The sequence below is a fragment of the Panulirus ornatus genome, chromosome 42 (genome assembly GCF_036320965.1).
Source record: "Panulirus ornatus isolate Po-2019 chromosome 42, ASM3632096v1, whole genome shotgun sequence".
Taxonomy (NCBI): Eukaryota; Metazoa; Arthropoda; class Malacostraca; order Decapoda; family Palinuridae; genus Panulirus; species Panulirus ornatus.
Window position 1 is genome coordinate 23,566,927 of NC_092265.1, and position 27,792 is coordinate 23,594,718.

The 27,792-nt window shown below is 49.8% G+C and overlaps 1 protein-coding gene across 12 annotated transcripts in view; it reads left to right on the plus strand.

Moving 5' to 3' along the window:
• Positions 1-27,792, plus strand: part of LOC139761978 (protein turtle homolog B-like) — a 514,207-nt gene that overhangs the window by 155,762 nt on the left and 330,653 nt on the right. For all 12 annotated transcript variants that reach the window (XM_071686726.1, XM_071686724.1, XM_071686729.1 and 9 more), the window contains exons 4-5: positions 19,288-19,320; positions 21,615-21,737. The gene's annotated coding sequence lies outside the window, so the exon portion shown is untranslated. The remainder of the gene's footprint in view (positions 1-19,287; positions 19,321-21,614; positions 21,738-27,792) is intronic.

Consider the following 27,792-nt stretch of genomic DNA (forward strand, 5'->3'; position numbering starts at 1 on the left):
GGAAGGGAGCTGTGGTGGGGGAAGGGAGCTGTGGTGGAGGAAGGGAGCTGTGGTGGAGGAAGGGAGCTGTGGTGGGGGAAGGGAGCTGTGGTGGAGGAAGGGAGCTGTGGTGGAGGAAGGGAGCTGTGGTGGAGGAAGGGAGCTGTGGTGGAGGAAGGGAGCTGTGGTGGGGGAAGGGAGCTGTGGTGGAGGAAGGGAGCTGTGGTGGAGGAAGGGAGCTGTGGTGGGGGAAGGGAGCTGTGGTGGTGGAAGGAGCTGTGGTGGTGAAGGGAGAGCTGTGGTACAGAAGGGAGCTGTGGAGGTGGAAGGAGCTGTGGTGGTGGTGAGAGCCGTGACGCTTGTTGAGGCGAGTGAGGGGTGGTTGTGAAGGTCAGGTCAAAGGTCACGCCGTCGTGCTCAAGAGCTGCAGCGACGTGTTCAAAGGTCGTACCGTCGTGCTCAAGGGTCGTACCGTCCTGCTCAAGGGTCGTACCGTCCTGCTCGAGGGTCGTACCGTCCTGCTCAAGGATCGTACCGTCGTGCTCAAGGATCGTACCGTCGTGCTCAAGGGTCGTACCGTCCTGCTCAAGGATCGTACCGTCGTGCTCAAGGATCGTACCGTCGTGCTCAAGGATCGTACCGTCGTGCTCAAGGATCGTACCGTCGTGCTCAAGGGTCGTACACGTTGCTGACCCACACAGGTGTGTGAACCTCTGATAAGTCTTGCATGTGTTGTGCAAGTGTTTTGGCTTCTTATCTTAAACACCTCATTGGTTGACGTAGCATAACCCGGCCCGTGATTGGTCAACGGATTGGTCAACCCAAGCTGGTACATGATTGGTCGACAGCTAATCTAAGCTGGCCTGTGATTGGTTGACAGATATCCTAAGCCGGCCTGCGATTGGTCGACAGCTAATCTAAGCTGCCCTGTGATTGGTCGACAGATATCCTAAGCCGGCTTGTGATTGGTCGACAGATATCCTAAGCCGTTCCGTGATTGGTGAAACGGTTTTGGTTTCCTGAGCCTCTATTGGTCAACCGCTTCTTCTTGTCACGACGGTTGTGTGATGATCGGCTGTCCTGCTGTGGGCTGCTTTGTACAAAGTCATTCGTTAAAGATAAATTTTTTTTTTTTGGTAAACTTTGGTTGAATGGTTGGGCCTTCCTGGGCTGCCATTGGTTGAGTCGAGGCTCCTGTCTCATTGGTCATTTAGGGGAAATAATTTCCCCCACAGAAAAAAAGATACCGCGTCTCTTATTGATTAATTAGCATTGCTTAATGAGTCTTAATTAGCATCGCATCATAACCCTGTATTGCTACAACTTAATGGGTTTCTGTCTATTGGTAATAAGTAATTAGAATCATCGAGTAATTTACGTTAACTTAATGGGCCTTTTTTGTGAAAATTATTACTCACTGGGCGTTTTTGATGATTATATTGTAACAGATACCTGGGTACAGTTCTTGGGCAACAGAAGATCCTGTGCGAAACAGAAAATGCAGATGAGAGAGCTGATAGAACAATTTCTGTTTAAGAGAACAATTTCTGTTTGTTAATAGAACAATTTCTGTTTGTTAATAGAACAATTTCTGTTTGTTAATAGAACAATTTCTGTTTGTTAATAGAACAATTTCTGTTTAAGTTGATAGAACAATTTTTATTTAAGTTAATAGAACAGTTTCTATATAAGTTAATAGAACAATTTCTATTTAAGTTGACAGAACAATTTCTATTTAAGTTAATAGAACAATTTCTATTAAAGCTAATAGAACAATTTCTAAGTTAATAGAACAATTTCTATTCAAGTTAATAGAATAATTTCTATTTAAGTTAATAGAACAATTTCTATTTAAGTTGATAGAACAATTTCTATTTAAGTTAATAGAACAATTTCTATTCACGTTGATAGAATAATTTCTATTAACAGGTTTGAGTTAGCTATATGTACTGTGAGGCGTGTACGTGAGGTATCCAGACGTCGGGCATGTGTGTGTGTGTGTGAGGTGTGAGATGAGGTGTGAGTACGTCGCCCAGGACGTGTGATGGATGCTAGACTCATCTCTCATAAGTAACTCATTTTTGCTTTAGAATTTTGCGAACGTGTGGACGAGGGTATTTACATGGTGTTTGTGTGTGTGTGTGTTTATGTGTGTGTGTGTGTGTGTGTGTGTGTGTGTGTGTGTGTGTGTGTGTGTCAGCCAGAAGCTTGTGCCTTGCCACAGCAAGCAGACGTTCCCCCGCTGGATCCTGCTGCGTGTGCAGCTTTACGACAGCATCGCCCCCGGCAGCTGGCTCTCTCTCTCTCTCTCTCTCTCTCTCTCTCTCTCTCTCTCTCTCTCTCTCTCTCTCTCTCTCTCTCTCTCTCTCTCCATCATCCGTCACCTCTCTACCTCCCTCCCCTGTTCACACATCATTCTCTCCTCCCACTTTATTTTCATTTACTTTCCTCTTCTCATTCTTTCTCTCGTCCATTTTCTCTCATGCTCCCCTCCCCAGCCTTCCTCTGCTCCCATGCTCCCCTCCCCAGCCTTCCTCTGCTCCCATGCTCCCCTCCCCAGCCTTCCTATGCTTCCATGCTCCCCTCCCCAGCTTTCCTATGCTTCCATGCTCCCCTCCCCAGCCTTCCTCTGCTCCCATGCTCCCCTCCCCAGCCTTCCTCTGCTCCCATGCTCCCCTCCCCAGCCTTCCTATGCTTCCATGCTCCCCTCCCCAGCTTTCCTATGCTTCCATGCTCCCCTCCCCAGCCTTCCTCTGCTCCCATGCTCCCCTCCCATGTCCCCCAGCTGCTGCAGTGGTCGTTCTATGCACGACCATCCCTGCCTCATATACATCTCCCCCAACACCCTTCCCCTCCCCGGGCAGTGTGGGCCACACGCCACTCCCGTATGTTCCTCCCCTTCCCACCCCGTACTGCTTCTGATGCCCCGTTTCCATCGCCCATCTCCTCTTCCCATGCATGGCAACCCTTCCATCCTCACCACCGTGATGGGGGCGCAGTCCATCTCACGCCATCACCACCCCATCATTCTGAACCTGATCACTCATGTCCCATCACTAGCCCAAGCCCCATCATCGTCACCGCCAGCCACTGTCCCCATCACTTCCCTCAGTCCTCCATCATCATCATCATCCTCACACCCAGTCATCACCTTCACCCCCATCATCAAGCAACCCCCCCCCCATCATCCCCCACGAATCCCATTATCTCCTGCATCATCCATAACCCCATCACTGTCAGTCTTCCTTGCCCTCCGAACCCATTAACTTCAAACCCACCCACTCACCCATCACCATCACCGTCCACACTATCACCATCTCCCTCACCGTCTCCTGTAGGAGTTCCAGCGCCTCTTCCCTCGTTCCCGCTGTGTCCATCACCCGCCAGGAGTGGCTAACATGGTGACTTCGTCCCGTTCCATGGTCCCCGCTGCGCCCTGGTTCTTCTGGGAGGAGAGGAGGTGGGGTGGTCCTGACCCGACGTCGAAGGCCCCCTGCGATGACCATCGTCTGTTGCCGGAGGCACAGACGATGGTCAAGTGATGATGCATAGTCGTACAAGAAGGAGGAGGTGATGGAGAAAGGGGGAGGGTGGAAATGGAGGAGGGTTAGAGTGGATCCTGGCGGATCTGGTAGAGTTTCTGGGGGTCTTCTAACCCTCCCACAGCAGGCCGGGCTAGGCCCAAGCTGTTGGGTGGGTGCCGTTGGTCGAGCAAAGCTGGTGGAAGCCACAGATGGAAGAGGACCGGAGAAAATAGTGAGTGAAATGGGTCGGAGATGCATCCAGTAAAGCGATGGAGCCACACACACCGACCACACGGGGATGGAGGACTGTTCATCAACACAGGAGAAGAAGAGCAACAAGGTCGGGAACTCTGTCGAAATATGCAGGGGAAGGGACACTAAAGGTTAGGGAGGATGTAGCTAAGGTTTATCGACCAGTGGTAGTCTGGTGACGTCACGGCAGGTGGCCCTGCCAAGGGGAGGGGGCGGGCGGCCCCCCCGAGGAGAGAGAGAGAGAGAGAGAGAGAGAGAGAGAGAGAGAGAGAGAGAGAGAGAGAGAGAGAGAGAGAGAGCAGACACACTGCTGGAAAGAATCAGACCAGCTTCGACTGAGGGGGGGGAGGGGGACCACCTGAGCAGCGGAATACCAGCTCTGACTAGCTGACTAGGGGTACCAGCTGGAACCTAAGGGTACCAGCTGTAGCTGAAGAAACCAGCTGAGGGAATGAGGTCACCAGCTGGAGGGTAAGGGTACCAGCTGGTGAACACCTGGAACTTGCTCATCATTAATAGTGGCCAGCGTTCCTGACCTCTAACCCACTCGGGCGGGTTCGATCCCCGGCGCGGGTAGAGGGCGCGCAGCCCACCCAGCTGTTCATCCTTCCTGCCACAACCAGGACAGGCCTAGTCAGCCGACGGCTTGTAGCTCCTGACGGGGGGGGGTAGCTCAGGGATGACCACCTCCAGGGACATGGCCCTCACTGACAGCCCTAACGCGCTTGCCAGGGATGGCCATGTCCAGGGACATGACCATCATGGACAGCCCTAACGCGCTTGCCAGGGATGGCCATGTCCAGGGACATGGCCATCATGGACAGCCCTAACGCGTCTGCAAGGGATGGCCATGTCCAGGGACATGGCCATAATGGATAGACACAATGAACCTACTGGACCGACAGTGGAGCGTTTGACTGCCAAGTACTTGGTGTCTACCAGACACCACCTTGTGATTACCAGGTAACCAGATACTTGGTAGCAGATGGATTAGAAAGACGAGGACAGGTTCCCTGGTTACCAGGAACCTAGTCCCCTGGTGACCTGGAGGATGGTAGGCGAGACCTAGGAACCTAGATTGCCTGCCTAAGGAGCATAACACACTGAACCATGAGCATACGAGGTGACCACTAGATGGTGTGGGAGCGTGTGTAGGTCACAGGTCATCTCGCTGTTCAAGGCCCGGCCTTTCGCGTGACCCCCAGCTCCTCGTCCGGGCCGAGTTCACTGCCCACTGCCCTTGTTCCCTTCTAAGGCTGATAAGGGTAAACTTAACCCCATTAAGCGAGAAGATGGTACGACCCTGAAGCACAGCAATACGACCCTTTGATCACAATGGTACGACCCTGGATCACAACGGTACGACCCTGGATCACAATGGTACGACCCTTTGATCACAATGGTACGACCCTGGATCACAATGGTACGACCCTTTGATCTCAATGGTACGACCCTGGATCACGATGGTTCGACCCTGGATCACGATGGTTCGACCCTGGATCACGATGGTACGACCCTGGATCACGATGGTACGACCCTGGATCACAATGGTACGACCCTTTGATCACAATGGTACGACCCTTTGATCACAATGGTACGACCCTGGATCACGATGGTTCGACCCTGGATCACGATGGTTCGACCCTGGATCACGATGGTACGACCCTGGATCACGATGGTACGACCCTGGATCACGATGGTACGACCCTGGATCACGATGGTACGACCCTGGATCACGATGGTACGACCCTGGATCACGATGGTACGACCCTGGATCACGATGGTACGACCCTTTGATCACGACGGTACGATTCTTGAGCACGACGATGGCGTGATCCTTGACCTGACCCGTAAGTATCAAGTCTGAGGCCAAGCCTTTTTAAGACTTGTGTGTTGTGTAGGTCGCGGGAGAGAAGCTGCAGTGTTCGCACCGTAGATCGTAGGTCAACTTCCTCTCTCTCTCTCTCTCTCTCTCTCTCTCTCTCTCTCTCTCTCTCTCTCTCTCTCTCTCTCTCTCTCTCTCTCTGTCTCGTGTGGTAAAGTACCATCGTCATGTGGTATACACACATCCAGCCAGCGCCGCATCCGTCTTCCCATTCTCTCTCTCTCTCTCCCATGAACTGGTGGGGGGGGGGAGGGGTGGATGGTGAGGAAGGGGCGCTGTGGAGAGAGGAGGGGCACAAACGGGGCAGCTTTGTAATGGGTGGTGAGGGGGAGAGAGAGAGAGAGAGAGAGGAGAGGAGAGGTGTGGAGGTTGATGGGGGGACGTATGGTTTGTGTGGCGAGGAAGACCTGATGATGTGCTTAGCGCTGTACACTGTGAGGAGGAGGAGGAGGCTTCCAACCCCCTCCCCCCCCCGCTCCATCAACCTCCCTACCTCCCCCCCTCCCCAGCCCAACCCACCCTCCCTAACCCCCCACCACCACCACCAACCCCCCCCTGCAGCAGGGACCTGCTCCTCGCTCGGTTTAAAGTTGATGGCTCACAGCAGCGCCTCCTGCTGCTGCTGCTCTCTCTCTCTCTCTCTCTCTCTCTCTCTCTCTCTCTCTCTCTCTCTCTCTCTCTCTCTCTCTCTCTCTCTCTCTCAGGTACGGACCGACGGTCTCCTGGTGTATCTCACGTATAAAAATACGTCTTTACGGCGACGCTGTGGAACGACCGGAACGAACCGGTCCATCCCGTGACTGGGTCGTTCTTGTGACGTTAGGGACGACCGGAACGAACCGGTCCATCCTGTGACTGGGTCGTTCTTGTGACGTTAGGGACGACCGGAACGAACCGGTCCATCCATATAGATTTTTGTGTCCCTCACTACGACCCCCGCTGGCTCCTCCTCCACCTCCAACACTTGACATGAATTGGGGGGTCGTCATTGTTCTTGACCTCGAACACATTTCCTGACCTTTGTTGGCAGTCAGTGTTGCCGGGGGGGAAGGGGGAAGCTCCAGGCCGTGTCATCCAGCGTGTGAGGGAAAGGGGGGATGAGGGGGGGGTAGCAACACCTCGGCCCCTGTTGGGTTAGGGGGGTAGCAACACCTCTCTCCCTGCTGGGGGATGCGGGGGTAGCAACACCTCCGCTTTCTGCTGGGTTAGGGTGGGTAGCAACACCTCTCTCCCTGCTGGGGGATGCGGGGGTAGCAACACCTCCGCTCCCTGCTGGGGGATGCGGGGGTAGCAACACCTCCGCTCTCTGCTGGGGAGGGGGGGTTGGTGGAAGGCCGCAACACCTTGATTCCTGTTAGGGTGTGTGTGAAAGAGAGAAAAAGAGAGAGAGAGAGGGAGAGCGAGGGAGGGAGGGAGAGAGGGAGAGGCGGCAACACCTCGTTCCGGTGCTTAGAAAGGAAAGCAGCGACCAACACCACCACCACCACCTCAGATCCTGCCGGTGGAAACCTTGGATCATACCACCCTCAGAAGCGCCAGGTTCTCCTCCCTCCAGCAGGCTGTATCCACCTTCAGGAGGGCCAGGTTCTCCTCTGCTACACTGTAACACGTCCTCCTCTGCTACACTGTAACACGTCCTCCTCTGCTACACTGTAACACGTCCTCCTCTGCTACACTGTAACACGTCCTCCTCTGCTACACTGTAACACGTCCTCCTCTGCTACACTGTAACACGTCCTCCTCTGCTACACTGTAACACGTCCTCCTCTGCTACACTGTAACACGTCCTCCTCTGCTACACTGTAACACGTCCTCCTCTGCTACACTGTAACACGTCCTCCTCTGCTACACTGTAACACGTCCTCCTCTGCTACACTGTAACACGTCCTCCTCTGCTACACTGTAACACGTCCTCCTCTGCTACACTGTAACACGTCCTCCTCTGCTACACTGTAACACGTCCTCCTCTGCTACACTGTAACACGTCCTCCTCTGCTACACTGTAACACGTCCTCCTCTGCTACACTGTAACACGTCCTCCTCTGCTACACTGTAACACGTCCTCCTCTGCTACACTGTAACACGTCCTCCTCTGCTACACTGTAACACGTCCTCCTCTGCTACACTGTAACACGTCCTCCTCTGCTACACTGTAACACGTCCTCCTCTGCTACACTGTAACACGTCCTCCTATGCTACACCATAACACGTCCTCCTCTGCTACACTGTAACACGTCCTCCTCTGCTACACTGTAACACGTCCTCCTCTGCTACACTGTAACACGTCCTCCTCTGCTACACTGTAACACGTCCTCCTCTGCTACACTGTAACACGTCCTCCTCTGCTACACTGTAACACGTCCTCCTCTGCTACACTGTAACACGTCCTCCTCTGCTACACTGTAACACGTCCTCCTCTGCTACACTGTAACACGTCCTCCTCTGCTACACTGTAACACGTCCTCCTCTGCTACACTGTAACACGTCCTCCTCTGCTACACTGTAACACGTCCTCCTCTGCTACACTGTAACACGTCCTCCTCTGCTACACTGTAACACGTCCTCCTCTGCTACACTGTAACACGTCCTCCTCTGCTACACTGTAACACGTCCTCCTCTGCTACACTGTAACACGTCCTCCTCTGCTACACTGTAACACGTCCTCCTCTGCTACACTGTAACACGTCCTCCTCTGCTACACTGTAACACGTCCTCCTCTGCTACACTGTAACACGTCCTCCTCTGCTACACTGTAACACGTCCTCCTCTGCTACACTGTAACACGTCCTCCTCTGCTACACTGTAACACGTCCTCCTCTGCTACACTGTAACACGTCCTCCTCTGCTACACTGTAACACGTCCTCCTCTGCTACACTGTAACACGTCCTCCTCTGCTACACTGTAACACGTCCTCCTCTGCTACACTGTAACACGTCCTCCTCTGCTACACTGTAACACGTCCTCCTCTGCTACACTGTAACACGTCCTCCTCTGCTACACTGTAACACGTCCTCCTCTGCTACACTGTAACACGTCCTCCTCTGCTACACTGTAACACGTCCTCCTCTGCTACACTGTAACACGTCCTCCTCTGCTACACTGTAACACGTCCTCCTCTGCTACACTGTAACACGTCCTCCTCTGCTACACTGTAACACGTCCTCCTCTGCTACACTGTAACACGTCCTCCTCTGCTACACTGTAACACGTCCTCCTCTGCTACACTGTAACACGTCCTCCTCTGCTACACTGTAACACGTCCTCCTCTGCTACACTGTAACACGTCCTCCTCTGCTACACTGTAACACGTCCTCCTCTGCTACACTGTAACACGTCCTCCTCTGCTACACTGTAACACGTCCTCCTCTGCTACACTGTAACACGTCCTCCTCTGCTACACTGTAACACGTCCTCCTCTGCTACACTGTAACACGTCCTCCTCTGCTACACTGTAACACGTCCTCCTCTGCTACACTGTAACACGTCCTCCTCTGCTACACTGTAACACGTCCTCCTCTGCTACACTGTAACACGTCCTCCTCTGCTACACTGTAACACGTCCTCCTCTGCTACACTGTAACACGTCCTCCTCTGCTACACTGTAACACGTCCTCCTCTGCTACACTGTAACACGTCCTCCTCTGCTACACTGTAACACGTCCTCCTCTGCTACACTGTAACACGTCCTCCTCTGCTACACTGTAACACGTCCTCCTATGCTACACCATAACACGTCCTCTTCTGCTACACTATAACACGTCCACCTCTGTTACACTGTAACACGTCCTCCTATGCTACACCATAACACGTCCTCCTCTGCTACACTGTAACACGTCCTCCTCTGCTACACTGTAACACGTCCTCCTCTGCTACACTGTAACACGTCCTCCTCTGCTACACTGTAACACGTCCTCCTCTGCTACACTGTAACACGTCCTCCTCTGCTACACTGTAACACGTCCTCCTCTGCTACACTGTAACACGTCCTCCTCTGCTACACTGTAACACGTCCTCCTCTGCTACACTGTAACACGTCCTCCTCTGCTACACTGTAACACGTCCTCCTCTGCTACACTGTAACACGTCCTCCTCTGCTACACTGTAACACGTCCTCCTCTGCTACACTGTAACACGTCCTCCTCTGCTACACTGTAACACGTCCTCCTCTGCTACACTGTAACACGTCCTCCTCTGCTACACTGTAACACGTCCTCCTCTGCTACACTGTAACACGTCCTCCTCTGCTACACTGTAACACGTCCTCCTCTGCTACACTGTAACACGTCCTCCTCTGCTACACTGTAACACGTCCTCCTCTGCTACACTGTAACACGTCCTCCTCTGCTACACTGTAACACGTCCTCCTCTGCTACACTGTAACACGTCCTCCTCTGCTACACTGTAACACGTCCTCCTCTGCTACACTGTAACACGTCCTCCTCTGCTACACTGTAACACGTCCTCCTCTGCTACACTGTAACACGTCCTCCTCTGCTACACTGTAACACGTCCTCCTCTGCTACACTGTAACACGTCCTCCTCTGCTACACTGTAACACGTCCTCCTCTGCTACACTGTAACACGTCCTCCTCTGCTACACTGTAACACGTCCTCCTCTGCTACACTGTAACACGTCCTCCTCTGCTACACTGTAACACGTCCTCCTCTGCTACACTGTAACACGTCCTCCTATGCTACACCATAACACGTCCTCCTCTGCTACACTGTAACACGTCCTCCTCTGCTACACTGTAACACGTCCTCCTCTGCTACACTGTAACACGTCCTCCTCTGCTACACTGTAACACGTCCTCCTCTGCTACACTGTAACACGTCCTCCTCTGCTACACTGTAACACGTCCTCCTCTGCTACACTGTAACACGTCCTCCTCTGCTACACTGTAACACGTCCTCCTCTGCTACACTGTAACACGTCCTCCTCTGCTACACTGTAACACGTCCTCCTCTGCTACACTGTAACACGTCCTCCTCTGCTACACTGTAACACGTCCTCCTCTGCTACACTGTAACACGTCCTCCTCTGCTACACTGTAACACGTCCTCCTCTGCTACACTGTAACACGTCCTCCTCTGCTACACTGTAACACGTCCTCCTCTGCTACACTGTAACACGTCCTCCTCTGCTACACTGTAACACGTCCTCCTCTGCTACACTGTAACACGTCCTCCTCTGCTACACTGTAACACGTCCTCCTCTGCTACACTGTAACACGTCCTCCTCTGCTACACTGTAACACGTCCTCCTCTGCTACACTGTAACACGTCCTCCTCTGCTACACTGTAACACGTCCTCCTATGCTACACCATAACACGTCCTCCTCTGCTACACTGTAACACGTCCTCCTCTGCTACACTGTAACACGTCCTCCTCTGCTACACTGTAACACGTCCTCCTCTGCTACACTGTAACACGTCCTCCTCTGCTACACTGTAACACGTCCTCCTCTGCTACACTGTAACACGTCCTCCTCTGCTACACTGTAACACGTCCTCCTCTGCTACACTGTAACACGTCCTCCTCTGCTACACTGTAACACGTCCTCCTCTGCTACACTGTAACACGTCCTCCTCTGCTACACTGTAACACGTCCTCCTCTGCTACACTGTAACACGTCCTCCTCTGCTACACTGTAACACGTCCTCCTCTGCTACACTGTAACACGTCCTCCTCTGCTACACTGTAACACGTCCTCCTCTGCTACACTGTAACACGTCCTCCTCTGCTACACTGTAACACGTCCTCCTCTGCTACACTGTAACACGTCCTCCTCTGCTACACTGTAACACGTCCTCCTCTGCTACACTGTAACACGTCCTCCTCTGCTACACTGTAACACGTCCTCCTCTGCTACACTGTAACACGTCCTCCTCTGCTACACTGTAACACGTCCTCCTCTGCTACACTGTAACACGTCCTCCTCTGCTACACTGTAACACGTCCTCCTCTGCTACACTGTAACACGTCCTCCTCTGCTACACTGTAACACGTCCTCCTCTGCTACACTGTAACACGTCCTCCTCTGCTACACTGTAACACGTCCTCCTCTGCTACACTGTAACACGTCCTCCTCTGCTACACTGTAACACGTCCTCCTCTGCTACACTGTAACACGTCCTCCTCTGCTACACTGTAACACGTCCTCCTCTGCTACACTGTAACACGTCCTCCTCTGCTACACTGTAACACGTCCTCCTCTGCTACACTGTAACACGTCCTCCTCTGCTACACTGTAACACGTCCTCCTCTGCTACACTGTAACACGTCCTCCTCTGCTACACTGTAACACGTCCTCCTCTGCTACACTGTAACACGTCCTCCTCTGCTACACTGTAACACGTCCTCCTCTGCTACACTGTAACACGTCCTCCTATGCTACACCATAACACGTCCTCCTCTGCTACACTGTAACACGTCCTCCTCTGCTACACTGTAACACGTCCTCCTCTGCTACACTGTAACACGTCCTCCTCTGCTACACTGTAACACGTCCTCCTCTGCTACACTGTAACACGTCCTCCTCTGCTACACTGTAACACGTCCTCCTCTGCTACACTGTAACACGTCCTCCTCTGCTACACTGTAACACGTCCTCCTCTGCTACACTGTAACACGTCCTCCTCTGCTACACTGTAACACGTCCTCCTCTGCTACACTGTAACACGTCCTCCTCTGCTACACTGTAACACGTCCTCCTCTGCTACACTGTAACACGTCCTCCTCTGCTACACTGTAACACGTCCTCCTCTGCTACACTGTAACACGTCCTCCTCTGCTACACTGTAACACGTCCTCCTCTGCTACACTGTAACACGTCCTCCTCTGCTACACTGTAACACGTCCTCCTCTGCTACACTGTAACACGTCCTCCTCTGCTACACTGTAACACGTCCTCCTCTGCTACACTGTAACACGTCCTCCTCTGCTACACTGTAACACGTCCTCCTCTGCTACACTGTAACACGTCCTCCTCTGCTACACTGTAACACGTCCTCCTCTGCTACACTGTAACACGTCCTCCTCTGCTACACTGTAACACGTCCTCCTCTGCTACACTGTAACACGTCCTCCTCTGCTACACTGTAACACGTCCTCCTCTGCTACACTGTAACACGTCCTCCTCTGCTACACTGTAACACGTCCTCCTCTGCTACACTGTAACACGTCCTCCTCTGCTACACTGTAACACGTCCTCCTCTGCTACACTGTAACACGTCCTCCTCTGCTACACTGTAACACGTCCTCCTCTGCTACACTGTAACACGTCCTCCTCTGCTACACTGTAACACGTCCTCCTCTGCTACACTGTAACACGTCCTCCTCTGCTACACTGTAACACGTCCTCCTCTGCTACACTGTAACACGTCCTCCTCTGCTACACTGTAACACGTCCTCCTCTGCTACACTGTAACACGTCCTCCTCTGCTACACTGTAACACGTCCTCCTCTGCTACACTGTAACACGTCCTCCTCTGCTACACTGTAACACGTCCTCCTCTGCTACACTGTAACACGTCCTCCTCTGCTACACTGTAACACGTCCTCCTCTGCTACACTGTAACACGTCCTCCTCTGCTACACTGTAACACGTCCTCCTCTGCTACACTGTAACACGTCCTCCTCTGCTACACTGTAACACGTCCTCCTCTGCTACACTGTAACACGTCCTCCTCTGCTACACTGTAACACGTCCTCCTCTGCTACACTGTAACACGTCCTCCTCTGCTACACTGTAACACGTCCTCCTCTGCTACACTGTAACACGTCCTCCTCTGCTACACTGTAACACGTCCTCCTCTGCTACACTGTAACACGTCCTCCTCTGCTACACTGTAACACGTCCTCCTCTGCTACACTGTAACACGTCCTCCTCTGCTACACTGTAACACGTCCTCCTCTGCTACACTGTAACACGTCCTCCTCTGCTACACTGTAACACGTCCTCCTCTGCTACACTGTAACACGTCCTCCTCTGCTACACTGTAACACGTCCTCCTCTGCTACACTGTAACACGTCCTCCTCTGCTACACTGTAACACGTCCTCCTCTGCTACACTGTAACACGTCCTCCTCTGCTACACTGTAACACGTCCTCCTCTGCTACACTGTAACACGTCCTCCTCTGCTACACTGTAACACGTCCTCCTCTGCTACACTGTAACACGTCCTCCTCTGCTACACTGTAACACGTCCTCCTCTGCTACACTGTAACACGTCCTCCTCTGCTACACTGTAACACGTCCTCCTCTGCTACACTGTAACACGTCCTCCTCTGCTACACTGTAACACGTCCTCCTCTGCTACACTGTAACACGTCCTCCTCTGCTACACTGTAACACGTCCTCCTCTGCTACACTGTAACACGTCCTCCTCTGCTACACTGTAACACGTCCTCCTCTGCTACACTGTAACACGTCCTCCTCTGCTACACTGTAACACGTCCTCCTCTGCTACACTGTAACACGTCCTCCTCTGCTACACTGTAACACGTCCTCCTCTGCTACACTGTAACACGTCCTCCTCTGCTACACTGTAACACGTCCTCCTCTGCTACACTGTAACACGTCCTCCTCTGCTACACTGTAACACGTCCTCCTCTGCTACACTGTAACACGTCCTCCTCTGCTACACTGTAACACGTCCTCCTCTGCTACACTGTAACACGTCCTCCTCTGCTACACTGTAACACGTCCTCCTCTGCTACACTGTAACACGTCCTCCTCTGCTACACTGTAACACGTCCTCCTCTGCTACACTGTAACACGTCCTCCTCTGCTACACTGTAACACGTCCTCCTCTGCTACACTGTAACACGTCCTCCTCTGCTACACTGTAACACGTCCTCCTCTGCTACACTGTAACACGTCCTCCTCTGCTACACTGTAACACGTCCTCCTCTGCTACACTGTAACACGTCCTCCTCTGCTACACTGTAACACGTCCTCCTCTGCTACACTGTAACACGTCCTCCTCTGCTACACTGTAACACGTCCTCCTCTGCTACACTGTAACACGTCCTCCTCTGCTACACTGTAACACGTCCTCCTCTGCTACACTGTAACACGTCCTCCTCTGCTACACTGTAACACGTCCTCCTCTGCTACACTGTAACACGTCCTCCTCTGCTACACTGTAACACGTCCTCCTCTGCTACACTGTAACACGTCCTCCTCTGCTACACTGTAACACGTCCTCCTCTGCTACACTGTAACACGTCCTCCTCTGCTACACTGTAACACGTCCTCCTCTGCTACACTGTAACACGTCCTCCTCTGCTACACTGTAACACGTCCTCCTCTGCTACACTGTAACACGTCCTCCTCTGCTACACTGTAACACGTCCTCCTCTGCTACACTGTAACACGTCCTCCTCTGCTACACTGTAACACGTCCTCCTCTGCTACACTGTAACACGTCCTCCTCTGCTACACTGTAACACGTCCTCCTCTGCTACACTGTAACACGTCCTCCTCTGCTACACTGTAACACGTCCTCCTCTGCTACACTGTAACACGTCCTCCTCTGCTACACTGTAACACGTCCTCCTCTGCTACACTGTAACACGTCCTCCTCTGCTACACTGTAACACGTCCTCCTCTGCTACACTGTAACACGTCCTCCTCTGCTACACTGTAACACGTCCTCCTCTGCTACACTGTAACACGTCCTCCTCTGCTACACTGTAACACGTCCTCCTCTGCTACACTGTAACACGTCCTCCTCTGCTACACTGTAACACGTCCTCCTCTGCTACACTGTAACACGTCCTCCTCTGCTACACTGTAACACGTCCTCCTCTGCTACACTGTAACACGTCCTCCTCTGCTACACTGTAACACGTCCTCCTCTGCTACACTGTAACACGTCCTCCTCTGCTACACTGTAACACGTCCTCCTCTGCTACACTGTAACACGTCCTCCTCTGCTACACTGTAACACGTCCTCCTCTGCTACACTGTAACACGTCCTCCTCTGCTACACTGTAACACGTCCTCCTCTGCTACACTGTAACACGTCCTCCTATGCTACACCATAACACGTCCTCCTCTGCTACACTGTAACACGTCCTCCTCTGCTACACTGTAACACGTCCTCCTCTGCTACACTGTAACACGTCCTCCTCTGCTACACTGTAACACGTCCTCCTCTGCTACACTGTAACACGTCCTCCTCTGCTACACTGTAACACGTCCTCCTATGCTACACCATAACACGTCCTCCTCTGCTACACTGTAACACGTCCTCCTCTGCTACACTGTAACACGTCCTCCTCTGCTACACTGTAACACGTCCTCCTCTGCTACACTGTAACACGTCCTCCTCTGCTACACTGTAACACGTCCTCCTCTGCTACACTGTAACACGTCCTCCTCTGCTACACTGTAACACGTCCTCCTCTGCTACACTGTAACACGTCCTCCTCTGCTACACTGTAACACGTCCTCCTATGCTACACCATAACACGTCCTCCTCTGCTACACTGTAACACGTCCTCCTCTGCTACACTGTAACACGTCCTCCTCTGCTACACTGTAACACGTCCTCCTCTGCTACACTGTAACACGTCCTCCTCTGCTACACTGTAACACGTCCTCCTCTGCTACACTGTAACACGTCCTCCTCTGCTACACTGTAACACGTCCTCCTCTGCTACACTGTAACACGTCCTCCTCTGCTACACTGTAACACGTCCTCCTCTGCTACACTGTAACACGTCCTCCTCTGCTACACTGTAACACGTCCTCCTCTGCTACACTGTAACACGTCCTCCTCTGCTACACTGTAACACGTCCTCCTCTGCTACACTGTAACACGTCCTCCTCTGCTACACTGTAACACGTCCTCCTCTGCTACACTGTAACACGTCCTCCTCTGCTACACTGTAACACGTCCTCCTCTGCTACACTGTAACACGTCCTCCTCTGCTACACTGTAACACGTCCTCCTATGCTACACCATAACACGTCCTCCTCTGCTACACTGTAACACGTCCTCCTCTGCTACACTGTAACACGTCCTCCTCTGCTACACTGTAACACGTCCTCCTCTGCTACACTGTAACACGTCCTCCTCTGCTACACTGTAACACGTCCTCCTCTGCTACACTGTAACACGTCCTCCTCTGCTACACTGTAACACGTCCTCCTCTGCTACACTGTAACACGTCCTCCTCTGCTACACTGTAACACGTCCTCCTCTGCTACACTGTAACACGTCCTCCTCTGCTACACTGTAACACGTCCTCCTCTGCTACACTGTAACACGTCCTCCTCTGCTACACTGTAACACGTCCTCCTCTGCTACACTGTAACACGTCCTCCTCTGCTACACTGTAACACGTCCTCCTCTGCTACACTGTAACACGTCCTCCTCTGCTACACTGTAACACGTCCTCCTCTGCTACACTGTAACACGTCCTCCTCTGCTACACTGTAACACGTCCTCCTCTGCTACACTGTAACACGTCCTCCTCTGCTACACTGTAACACGTCCTCCTCTGCTACACTGTAACACGTCCTCCTCTGCTACACTGTAACACGTCCTCCTCTGCTACACTGTAACACGTCCTCCTCTGCTACACTGTAACACGTCCTCCTCTGCTACACTGTAACACGTCCTCCTCTGCTACACTGTAACACGTCCTCCTCTGCTACACTGTAACACGTCCTCCTCTGCTACACTGTAACACGTCCTCCTCTGCTACACTGTAACACGTCCTCCTCTGCTACACTGTAACACGTCCTCCTCTGCTACACTGTAACACGTCCTCCTCTGCTACACTGTAACACGTCCTCCTCTGCTACACTGTAACACGTCCTCCTCTGCTACACTGTAACACGTCCTCCTCTGCTACACTGTAACACGTCCTCCTCTGCTACACTGTAACACGTCCCCTTCTGCTACACTATAACACGTCCACCTCTGTTACACTGTAACACGTCCTCCTATGCTACACCATAACACGTCCTCCTCTGCTGCACTATAACACGTCCTCCTCTGCTACACTGTAACACGTCCTCCTCTGCTACACCACAACACGTCCGCCTACACAAACCCACAATAAATTCCATCTATCAGGTCATTAATCTGTTGTGGGTTTTTTCATCAGTTTGGCCAGAGACCAGCTCTACCCGCCGCTCCTATAGTTCAGCCAGATCCATTAATTTCGGGATTTTCATGATTATATATAGAATGGCCTTCCAGTCGACCGGGGGAAAACTGGTTCCATTCGTGGTAGCTGCAGAGTGGGTCGTCAGGAAGAATGGACGCCAGGGAATGGCCGCTTCAAAACTTTACCTCCTGTTATTTTTTGTGTAACAGTGGCTATGGTGCAGGTTGTGGTGTTTGTGGCGCTTCATATAATGGTATATAATGATGTTATAACGTTGTTATTAGAGTGATATTGTTATCCTGATGATGATATAGTTGATGGGTTGGTAATGGGTAGTAGGGTTGTTAGTGAAGTGGTGGTGTGGCAGGACGAGAAGAAAGCGGTGTGGGGTTGTGAGTGAAGTTGTGGTGTGGTAGGACAACCGGGCAGCGGTGTGGGGTTGTAAGCGAAGTTGTGGCGTGCTAGGACCATGAGGCATTGGTGTGGGGTTATGAGTGAGGTTGTGATGTGGAAGAAACACGAGGCGTCCTTAGGACCATGAGGCATTGGCGTGGGGTTATGATTGAGGTTGTGATGTGGTAGAAACACGAGGCGTGCGAGGACCATGAGACATTGGTGTGGGGTTATGATTGAGGTTGTGATGTGGTAGAAACACGAGGCGTGCTAGGACCATGAGGCATTGGTGTGGGGTTATGATTGAGGTTGTGATGTGGTAGAAACACGAGGCGTGCGAGGACCATGAGGCATTGGTGTGGGGTTATGATTGAGGTTGTGATGTGGTAGAAACACGAGGTGTGCTAGGACCATGAGACATTGGCGTGGGGTTATGAGTGAGGTTGTGATGTGGTAGAAACACAAGGCAGTTGCCACTTAATATTTAGCCACAACTTTACCAAGGACCTGAAGCTTTGTACTCTAAAGTCTTATCAAATTTGTACTGAATGTTAGTGCTATGTCTGCCCCTTCCCGAAGTCTTATAGTTTTTTCCTGAGTTTCTTTTATTGTTTTATCTGGTCTTGATATTAGAAATGCCTTTATGGTAGTGGAAGGTAACAAAAATATTATATTTGATATATCATCAATAATGCTCCAGCATTTGGTCTGTCATGTGTGTTTTTTTTTTTTTAGCCTGTTTTCCATCTGGTTCGCTTTATTTGGTCTTATTGATCATGGCTAATGTTGGCCACTTGTACCCCGCATGCAGTGAGGTTGTGGCTGTGATGATGGGTTGTACCCCGTCATCCAGTGAGGTTGTAGCTCTGACGATGGGTTGTACCCCGTCGTACAGTGAGGTTGTGGCTGTGATGATGGGTTGTACCCCGTCATACAGTGAGGTTGTAGCTGTGATGATGGGTTGTACCCCGTCATACAGTGAGGTTGTAGCTGTGATGATGGGTTGTACCCCGTCATACCGTGAGGTTGTAGCTATGTTGTACTTATATAATGCTTGTTAGGTATTCTTCTATAATAATTAATCATAGGTATTAAAGTACATTTTTATTTTTCCCATTACAGAACCCGTGATCCGACACCACCCTCACAGTCAACGTAAGTAATGCTGTTTGTCTCTACATATATGGTTGACTTTGATAATGATAATGATAATTAAACTAATGATGATAATGATAGTGTTGATGAAAATGGTAGTAGTTATGATATTATTAGTAGCAATAATGATAATGATAATGTTGATGAAAATGGTAGTAGTTATGATATTATTAGTAGTAGTAATAATGATAATGTTGATGAAAATGGTAGTAGTTATGATATTATTATTATTAGTAGTAATAATGATAATGATATATCATGTTAACTGCAGCCAGAGGGAGAATATATACAGGGACCAGCAGGGGAGGCTGTTCAAAGGTGGGGTGTTCAGCAGTCTTGACACATATATTAATTACCAGGTGTTCACACCAGGTAATTACCAGGTGTTCACACCAGGTAACTGGTGATCACAGTCTATTGTTAATTGTTCACACTGACTGGGACGGGCCTGTTCTAATATAGGTGTTGAGTTCATATGTGTTGGGAAAGGTTCTGGTGGCGAACTGCAACGCAGGAACGAAGGATAATTTGGAGGAGGTGATGGTGGCGGGGATGGTGCAGCGGAGGTGATGGTGGCGGGGATGGTGCAGCGGAGGTGATGGTAGCGGGGATGGTGCAACAACTTCATCCTAAACCACTGGATGAGGTCCAGGTGATGGTTGGGGAGAGATGGGAGGGTCAGTGTGGTGAGCGTAGACTTGCTCTTGTGTGTTGAAAGAAGGATAAAGAATGAACTTGTTTTCTGTTCTCTGCATCTATTCTACTGTTGTGTAGTGATAAGGAAGATAGAATGAAAGGTGTATAGACGCCCCTCACTATAGATACAGAGATTCATTGTCTGTAACTTTGTAAGCTATACATATGAACCTTTATATATTTTTTTTTTTTTTTTTTTTTTTTTATACTTTGTCGCTGTCTCCCGCGTTTGCGAGGTAGCGCAAGGAAACAGACGAAAGAAATGGCCCAACCCCCCCCCCCATACACATGTACATACACACGTCCACACACGCAAATATACATACCTACACAGCTTTCCATGGTTTACCCCAGACGCTTCACATGCCTTGATTCAATCCACTGACAGCACGTCAACCCCTGTATACCACATCGCTCCAATTCACTCTATTCCTTGCCCTCCTTTCACCCTCCTGCATGTTCAGGCCCCGATCACACAAAATCTCTTTCACTCCATCTTTCCACCTCCAATTTGGTCTCCCTCTTCTCCTCGTTCCCTCCACCTCCGACACATATATCCTCTTGGTCAATCTTTCCTCACTCATTCTCTCCATGTGCCCAAACCATTTCAAAACACCCTCTTCTGCTCTCTCAACCACGCTCTTTTTATTTCCACTCATCTCTCTTACCCTTACGTTACTTACTCGATCAAACCACCTCACACCACACATTGTCCTCAAACATCTCATTTCCAGCACATCCATCCTCCTGCGCACAACTCTATCCATAGCCCACGCCTCGCAACCATACAACATTGTTGGAACCACTATTCCTTCAAACATACCCATTTTTGCTTTCCGAGATAATGTTCTCGACTTCCACACATTTTTCAAGGCTCCCAAAATTTTCGCCCCCTCCCCCACCCTATGATCCACTTCCGCTTCCATGGTTCCATCCGCTGACAGATCCACTCCCAGATATCTAAAACACTTCACTTCCTCCAGTTTTTCTCCATTCAAACTCACCTCCCAATTGACTTGACCCTCAACCCTACTGTACCTAATAACCTTGCTCTTATTCACATTTACTCTTAACTTTCTTCTTCCACACACTTTACCAAACTCAGTCACCAGCTTCTGCAGTTTCTCACATGAATCAGCCACCAGCGCTGTATCATCAGCGAACAACAACTGACTCACTTCCCAAGCTCTCTCATCCCCAACAGACTTCATACTTGCCCCTCTTTCCAGGACTCTTGCATTTACCTCCCTAACAACCCCATCCATAAACAAATTAAACAACCATGGAGACATCACACACCCCTGCCGCAAACCTACATTCACCTACATATATATATATATATATATATATGACAAAGCTGTGGGTTTAGACCCCTGACCATCTTTTGCCCATCTGTTTTTACGAGTATTACCCACACACACACACGCACACACACACACACCGACCGACTCTTGTTATTGTCTCATTCATGAGGGTGTGAGAGATGAGGTAAGAAGCACATGATGAGTGTGTTCAGGTGGCTGGACCACTGAACCAGACCCTCCCCTTTCCCTCTAGGAGGCGGAAACCGCCATTTACGATCGTCTTTTGTCTTGCAGTTGGCGGCAACGTGTGCAGGCGGAGGAGTGGAGGGTGCCTGTGTGACGTCATGGTGTCTAGAGGATACAGTACTGCCTCCTGCTAGCATGTGTGTTGATGCCCACACTCTGCCCTCCCTTAAGGTGAGCCCACTACCCACCCCTACCCACCTTATGTTGACCACATGCTTATGTTGGCCACGGTGTCCATGTGAAACAAGAGTGATCGAGTTGAGTACATGTTGGCCAAAGGCTCATGTAGACCTTAAAGATATTTATGTTGACCAAACGCTCATGTTGGCCAAATGCTCCTTTGTGTGAACCGAGAGTGCTTACGTCGACCACCTGCTCATGTTAACCTCTGTGTTCATCTCCGGCTCGTGTCTCGTTCGTCAGCCACCAGGTTTTTCCCGCCAGATATAATCATCATCTTCATGCATGACGAAAACACATCCACACACCTTCACTGGTAGCGGCAACCCGTCAACTCTGTGGCTTCCACGATCAACTGCTTCATCCACCTGTTTTGAATGAAGGTTTTGTCAGATTTATGTTTCTTGTTCTTCTATGGCGCTTATCTCTCATGTCCTCAGTCTCTTTGGCTCTTATCTCTCATGTCCTCAGTCTCTCTGGCTCTTATCTCTCATGTTCTTAGCCTCTGTGGCTATTATCTCTCATGTCCTCAGTCTCTGTGGCTCGTATCTCTTGTATCCTCAGTCTCTCTGGCTCTTATCTCTCATGTCCTCAGTCTCTATGGCTATTATCTCTCATGTCCTCAGTCTCTGTGGCTATTATCTCTCATGTCCTCAGCCTCTGTGGCTCTTATCTCTTATGTCCTCAGTCTCTCTTACTCTTATCTCTCATGTTCTCAGTCTGTGTGGCTCTTATCTCTCATGTTCTCAGTCTGTGTGGCTCTTATCTCGCATGTCCTCAGTTTCTTATCATCTCCTTCATCTCTCGCTGCATCTCCCCGTCCTGCCATGGCTCGCCTCACCTCCCCGCATCTGCTGCAGTATGGCTTCTCTCCCCCGCCCCAGCCTTCACTCATCCTCCCCCAGGTCCCTCCTAGTCTTTACTCATCCTCTCTTCCTATCCTTCCTAGTCTCTCTTATCCCTCCTTCCTTTTCTTATCAGACTCGCTTCACCTATCCTTTTTGCTCCACCCTGTGCTCCATCCCTCCCTCCGTCCCTTCTAACCATTCTCTCCGTCCCTCACTTCTCCCTCCATGCCACCACCCCTCCCTCAACTCCAGCCTGCCGTGCCTCACTTCTCCCTGTCCCCTGTAGTCTCCAGCTGTCTCCTCCTCCTCACCCTTCCCCTCGTTTTCCTTAACTTCTCTCCCTCCTGTGCTTGCTTATTTTGTCTCACTTTCTCCCCTCTCGTCACTGACTACCCTTCCACATGTAAGACCCTCGCGTCTCGCCCTGAAGCCTCTCCTAACTCACCTCACTTTCTCCCTCGATCTTTTTACCTCGCATTAACCTCACCTCTGGAGTTTCCTTGAGCTCTTCATGTCATCTGTTCCTCGTCCCGTGTGCCCCTCCGATCTGACCCTCCGCTCCGTCTCCTCCATCTCCTCCCATTCCCTCCAGCCCAGCAGGGTGCAAGGGAGAGGGACGGACGGAATGGGGCCAGAGGGTTTAGGGAGAGGGACGGACGGAATGGAGCTAGAGGGACTAGGGAGAGGGACGCACGGAATGGAGCCAGAGGGACTTGGTCGTCCGCCGCAGCTAATCCTGTTTTATGACTTTATGATCAAGTCCCACACCAGTAAGGCTGACGTATATATAACTCCAGTTTTCGTCCGTGTTCGTCCGGACCGAACGGACCCTCTGGAGAGTCGGGGTGAGCGAAATTATATGACATAACGTAAACATAGAGTGAAGAATGTCTTTGTGTTACTCTCTCTTTCTCTCTCGCTGTTATCATCATGATTGTTGTAATCCTGGAAGTTATCCTTGGTGAGCTGCTGTTACGTAGACACTGTGAGGACCTTCTTGATCATGGCCAGTGTCAGTGGCGTCATCTACGTCAGTTTTCCAAAGCATGATCACGTAGTAGGTAGGTCCTCCTCGAGGGAGAGTGGGTTATTCAAGACACAGAGAAAGATCCTCCATAAACGTTTTACGCTGTTTTTCATGTTTATATTTTTCGGCTGAAGAGATCGTGGGAGATTGTATAAGAAATTCATGGGAAATGTATAACTCAGATGTGTCTTCTTCAAGACACGGCTAAGAATTGGGAGGATTTTAAATAAGAAAAACTGGTTTATTCTTGTCCTGTAGCACGGGTCATGTCTGCGCTGGTCTCTCACACACACACACACACACACACACATATATATATATATATATATATATATATATATATATATATATATGCTGTTCTATATTACTAGATGGTCAATGATAACTTTCATTGTCACTAAATACAATCTATGTTAGTTGTGCTTAGGATTAGTACAATCTTCAAGCGACTTCACCAAAGGATTAGCTAATACACCCATTACTGGGTAACTCATTTGATGATTAAGAATTGATATAATTTTCCTGTGTATACAGTAAATGATTATACACTCAAGCGACCCCCTTTATATATTACACCGTAGCGTTGTTTTAGTCTTGGAAAGCACAGCCTTGAAGGCCTTGAGGACTCAGGCCTTTGTCTCGTAAACCATGAGGAACACAGCCTTTGTTTTGTAAACCATGAGGAACGCAGCCTTTGTCTTGTAAACCATGAGGAACGCAGCCTTTGTCTTGTAAACCATGAGGAACACAGCCTTTGTCTTGTAAACCATGAGGAACACAGCCTTTGTCTTGTAAACCATGAGGAACGCAGCCTTTGTCTTGTAAACCATGAGGAACACAGCCTTTGTCTTGTAAACCATGAGGAACACAGCCTTTGTCTTGTAAACCATGAGGAACGCAGCCTTTGTCTTGTAAACCATGAGGAACGCAGCCTTTGTCTTGTAAACCATGAGGAACGCAGCCTTTGTCTTGTAAACCATGAGGAACACAGCCTTTGTCTGGTAAACCATGAGGAACGCAGCCTTTGTCTTGTAAACCATGAGGAACGCAGCCTTTGTCTTGTAAACCATGAGGAACGCAGCCTTTGTCTTGTAAACCATGAGGAACACAGCCTTTGTCTGGTAAACCATGAGGAACGCAGCCTTTGTCTTGTAAACCATGAGGAACGCAGCCTTTGTCTTGTAAACCATGAGGAACGCAGCCTTTGTCTTGTAAACCATGAGGAACACAGCCTTTGTCTGGTAAACCATGAGGAACACAGCCTTTGTCTTGTAAACCATGAGGAGCCCAGCCTTTGTCTTGTAAACCATGAGGAACGCAGCCTCTGTCTTGTAAACCATGAGGAACACAGCCTTTGTCTTGTAAACCATGAGGAACGCAGCCTCTGTCTTGTAAACCATGAGGAACACAGCCTTTGTCTTGTAAACCATGAGGAGCCCAGCCTTTGTCTTGTAAACCATGAGGAGCCCAGCCTTTGTCTTGTAAACCATGAGGAGCCCAGCCTTTGTCTTGTAAACCATGAGGAGCGCAGTTTCCTCCCCTGTAAATCACTCAGTTCAGCATTAGAAGACTGTGTTTGTTTACCTCAGAGTCTCATTCATAGGTTTTGCATCACTAAGTTCAGTCTGTGGAAGCCTCACCACCGTCTCCTCCACACTGACTCAAAGTTGACTTTATCTTCGCTCTAAACGTCGTCTGGAGTTGAAGAAATCAGTCTTGAATTAATTTTTTTCTTTTGTCTAAAAGTAATAAGAAGAAAAAATGAAAAAAAGGACGTTGTCAGATGATTAGATTTTGATAAAAAAAAAAGAAAATTTCCTTCCTTGTGATCAATTTCAAAAGTTTGATCTTTTCAGGAAGTGAGGAGTTATTAGGATGGTGTCGTCGTTAACAGCGTCTGGGGGAAATTGGTTGGATAGAACTTAATCGAGGACGCTTGGCCTGGCCAGCCAAGGGATGTGGGTCTAGCTGGTCTGTGCCAACGTCTGAGACAAAGTCTTGATCGTCCCATCCAACTTCCACGAAATTAAAATTAGAGTCAAAGTTTTCAGAGTTAATATTTTTAGCGATGGTATGGGGGTAAAGTTAAGATCACTGACGAAGATTTTCATTTTGGACAATTTTTCCAATAGTTCAGCTTTGTTTTGCGTTCTTAGGAAATATGTGACAGATTAATAGTTCCTGATTTGACCTTGATTATCAAGAGAAGGCTTTGGCGGGCACAGTATATCTACTGTCTGACCTCGATTCCAAAGGGCAGACTTGGCCCAAATATGAAGGGTCATGTTGAGGTTCTGAAGGAGCAGGTTGGCTGTAGAATTATATATATACATACACACACACACACACACACACACACACACACACACACACACACACACACACAGCATTATGAAAAATATTGATAAATCTATCACTTTCTTTATAATAAAGATGTAATACAGAAGTGAGCAGTGTGGTAATACAGAGGTGAGCAGTGTGGTAATACAGAGGTGAGCAGTGTGGTAATACAGAGGTGAGCAGTGTGGTAATACAGAGGTGAGCAGTGTGGTAATACAGAGGTGAGCAGTGTGGTAATACAGAGGTGAGCAGTGTGGTAATACAGAGGTGAGCAGTGTGGTAATACAGAGGTGAGCAGTGTGGTAATACAGAGGTGAGCAGTGTGGTAATACAGAGGGGAACAATGTGGTAATACAGAGGTGAGCAGTGTGGTAATACAGAGGGGGAGCAATGTGGTAATACAGAGGGGAGCAATGTGGTAATACAGAAGGGGAGTAATGTGGTAATAGAGAGGGAAGCAAATGTGGTAATACAGAGGGAAGCAAAGATATAGTCAGAGCGAAAACAGTCCATTAACTTATCTCCTGGCGAGGCCAGTACTTAACCTATAGTAAATATTAATGAATTAACCTTTTCATAAATGACTGTATATGTGTTGACGTATTTCATAAATGACTGTATAGCGTAGAGATATTTTAACTTTTTGTGTACAAAGATATCCTTCGTCCACTCCTGCAGCCGAAAATAGACCCGAATGTTTCCCCATTCATCTTCCGTCCGTATATTTTATGATTGTAGTGTCTGGGTCGCCTGTCCCTGGCCCATGGGATCAGGGTCGACCTGCCCCTTCTTGGCCCATGGGACCAGAGTCTGGCCCGCTCTTCCATGGCCCACGGCACCAAGGTCTGTTCTGTCTTTCTTTGGCCTACGACACAGGGGCCTGGCCCTCCCTCCCTTCCTTGGCCCACACCACGATCGGCCGTAAAGATCCACACATAGAATCGAAATGGGCGAATTTCCTGGTCTTGGATTGATGGCTCCGTCCAAATGTTGTCAGGACGGATGAAAAGACATCAGTAATGACCCTGTTTTTCTGCTCTTTGTGTGTGTGTGTGTGTGTGTGTGTGTGTGTGTGTGTGTGTGTTTGGCAGGAGCCAACGCCAAACATCCCTTGGCCCGGGATGTCGTCTCATGTTTTCTGCACATAGCCGTGTTCCTTCCCCCTTACCAGTCAGACTTTGTTTGAGTAATGGGGTAACTTCCTGTCATTATGGACTGCATAACTGATTCCTTCGTTGCGTGACAGATCATATGAGGACAGACTGCAAGAATTATAATTGTTCTCCTTAAGCAAGAGGCGTCTCTGAGGCAAATTATTGGATATTTTTTTTAAAGTACTCAAAGGATTTAGCAACGTCAATGTTGATTTATTTCTTTACGGTAGAGCCAATACTGCAAACGAGAGGAAATGGACTTAAACTTAGAGGTCACAGAGTTCATCTGGACTGTACGAAATATTTCTCTACCAACGACATTGCTGTTGCGTAGAATAAGCTCAAATCAGTTCAAAGCAACACCCTTAATGTCTTCAAAATTAGGCTTGATCATCACGTCTCACTCTCCGGTTTTGAATAATTCATTTAATCAATCATCATAAGTTGTGGTATATTATATGCTCCCTTCTCAACCATCGATCTCTTCCTGGCCGTGTTGCGGTAATATACCAGCATTGATTAGCCCGCGTCACCTACTTTATTAGAGTTCGTGAAAATTATTGTATCATTCTAACATCGGGAATAACATGGACTTTGTGAATCGAGTGGCTGGAGTTCATTTTATCCTTATTATTGTCTTTATAACAAAAAGGGAAGGGATGCATGTCGTTGGTGAT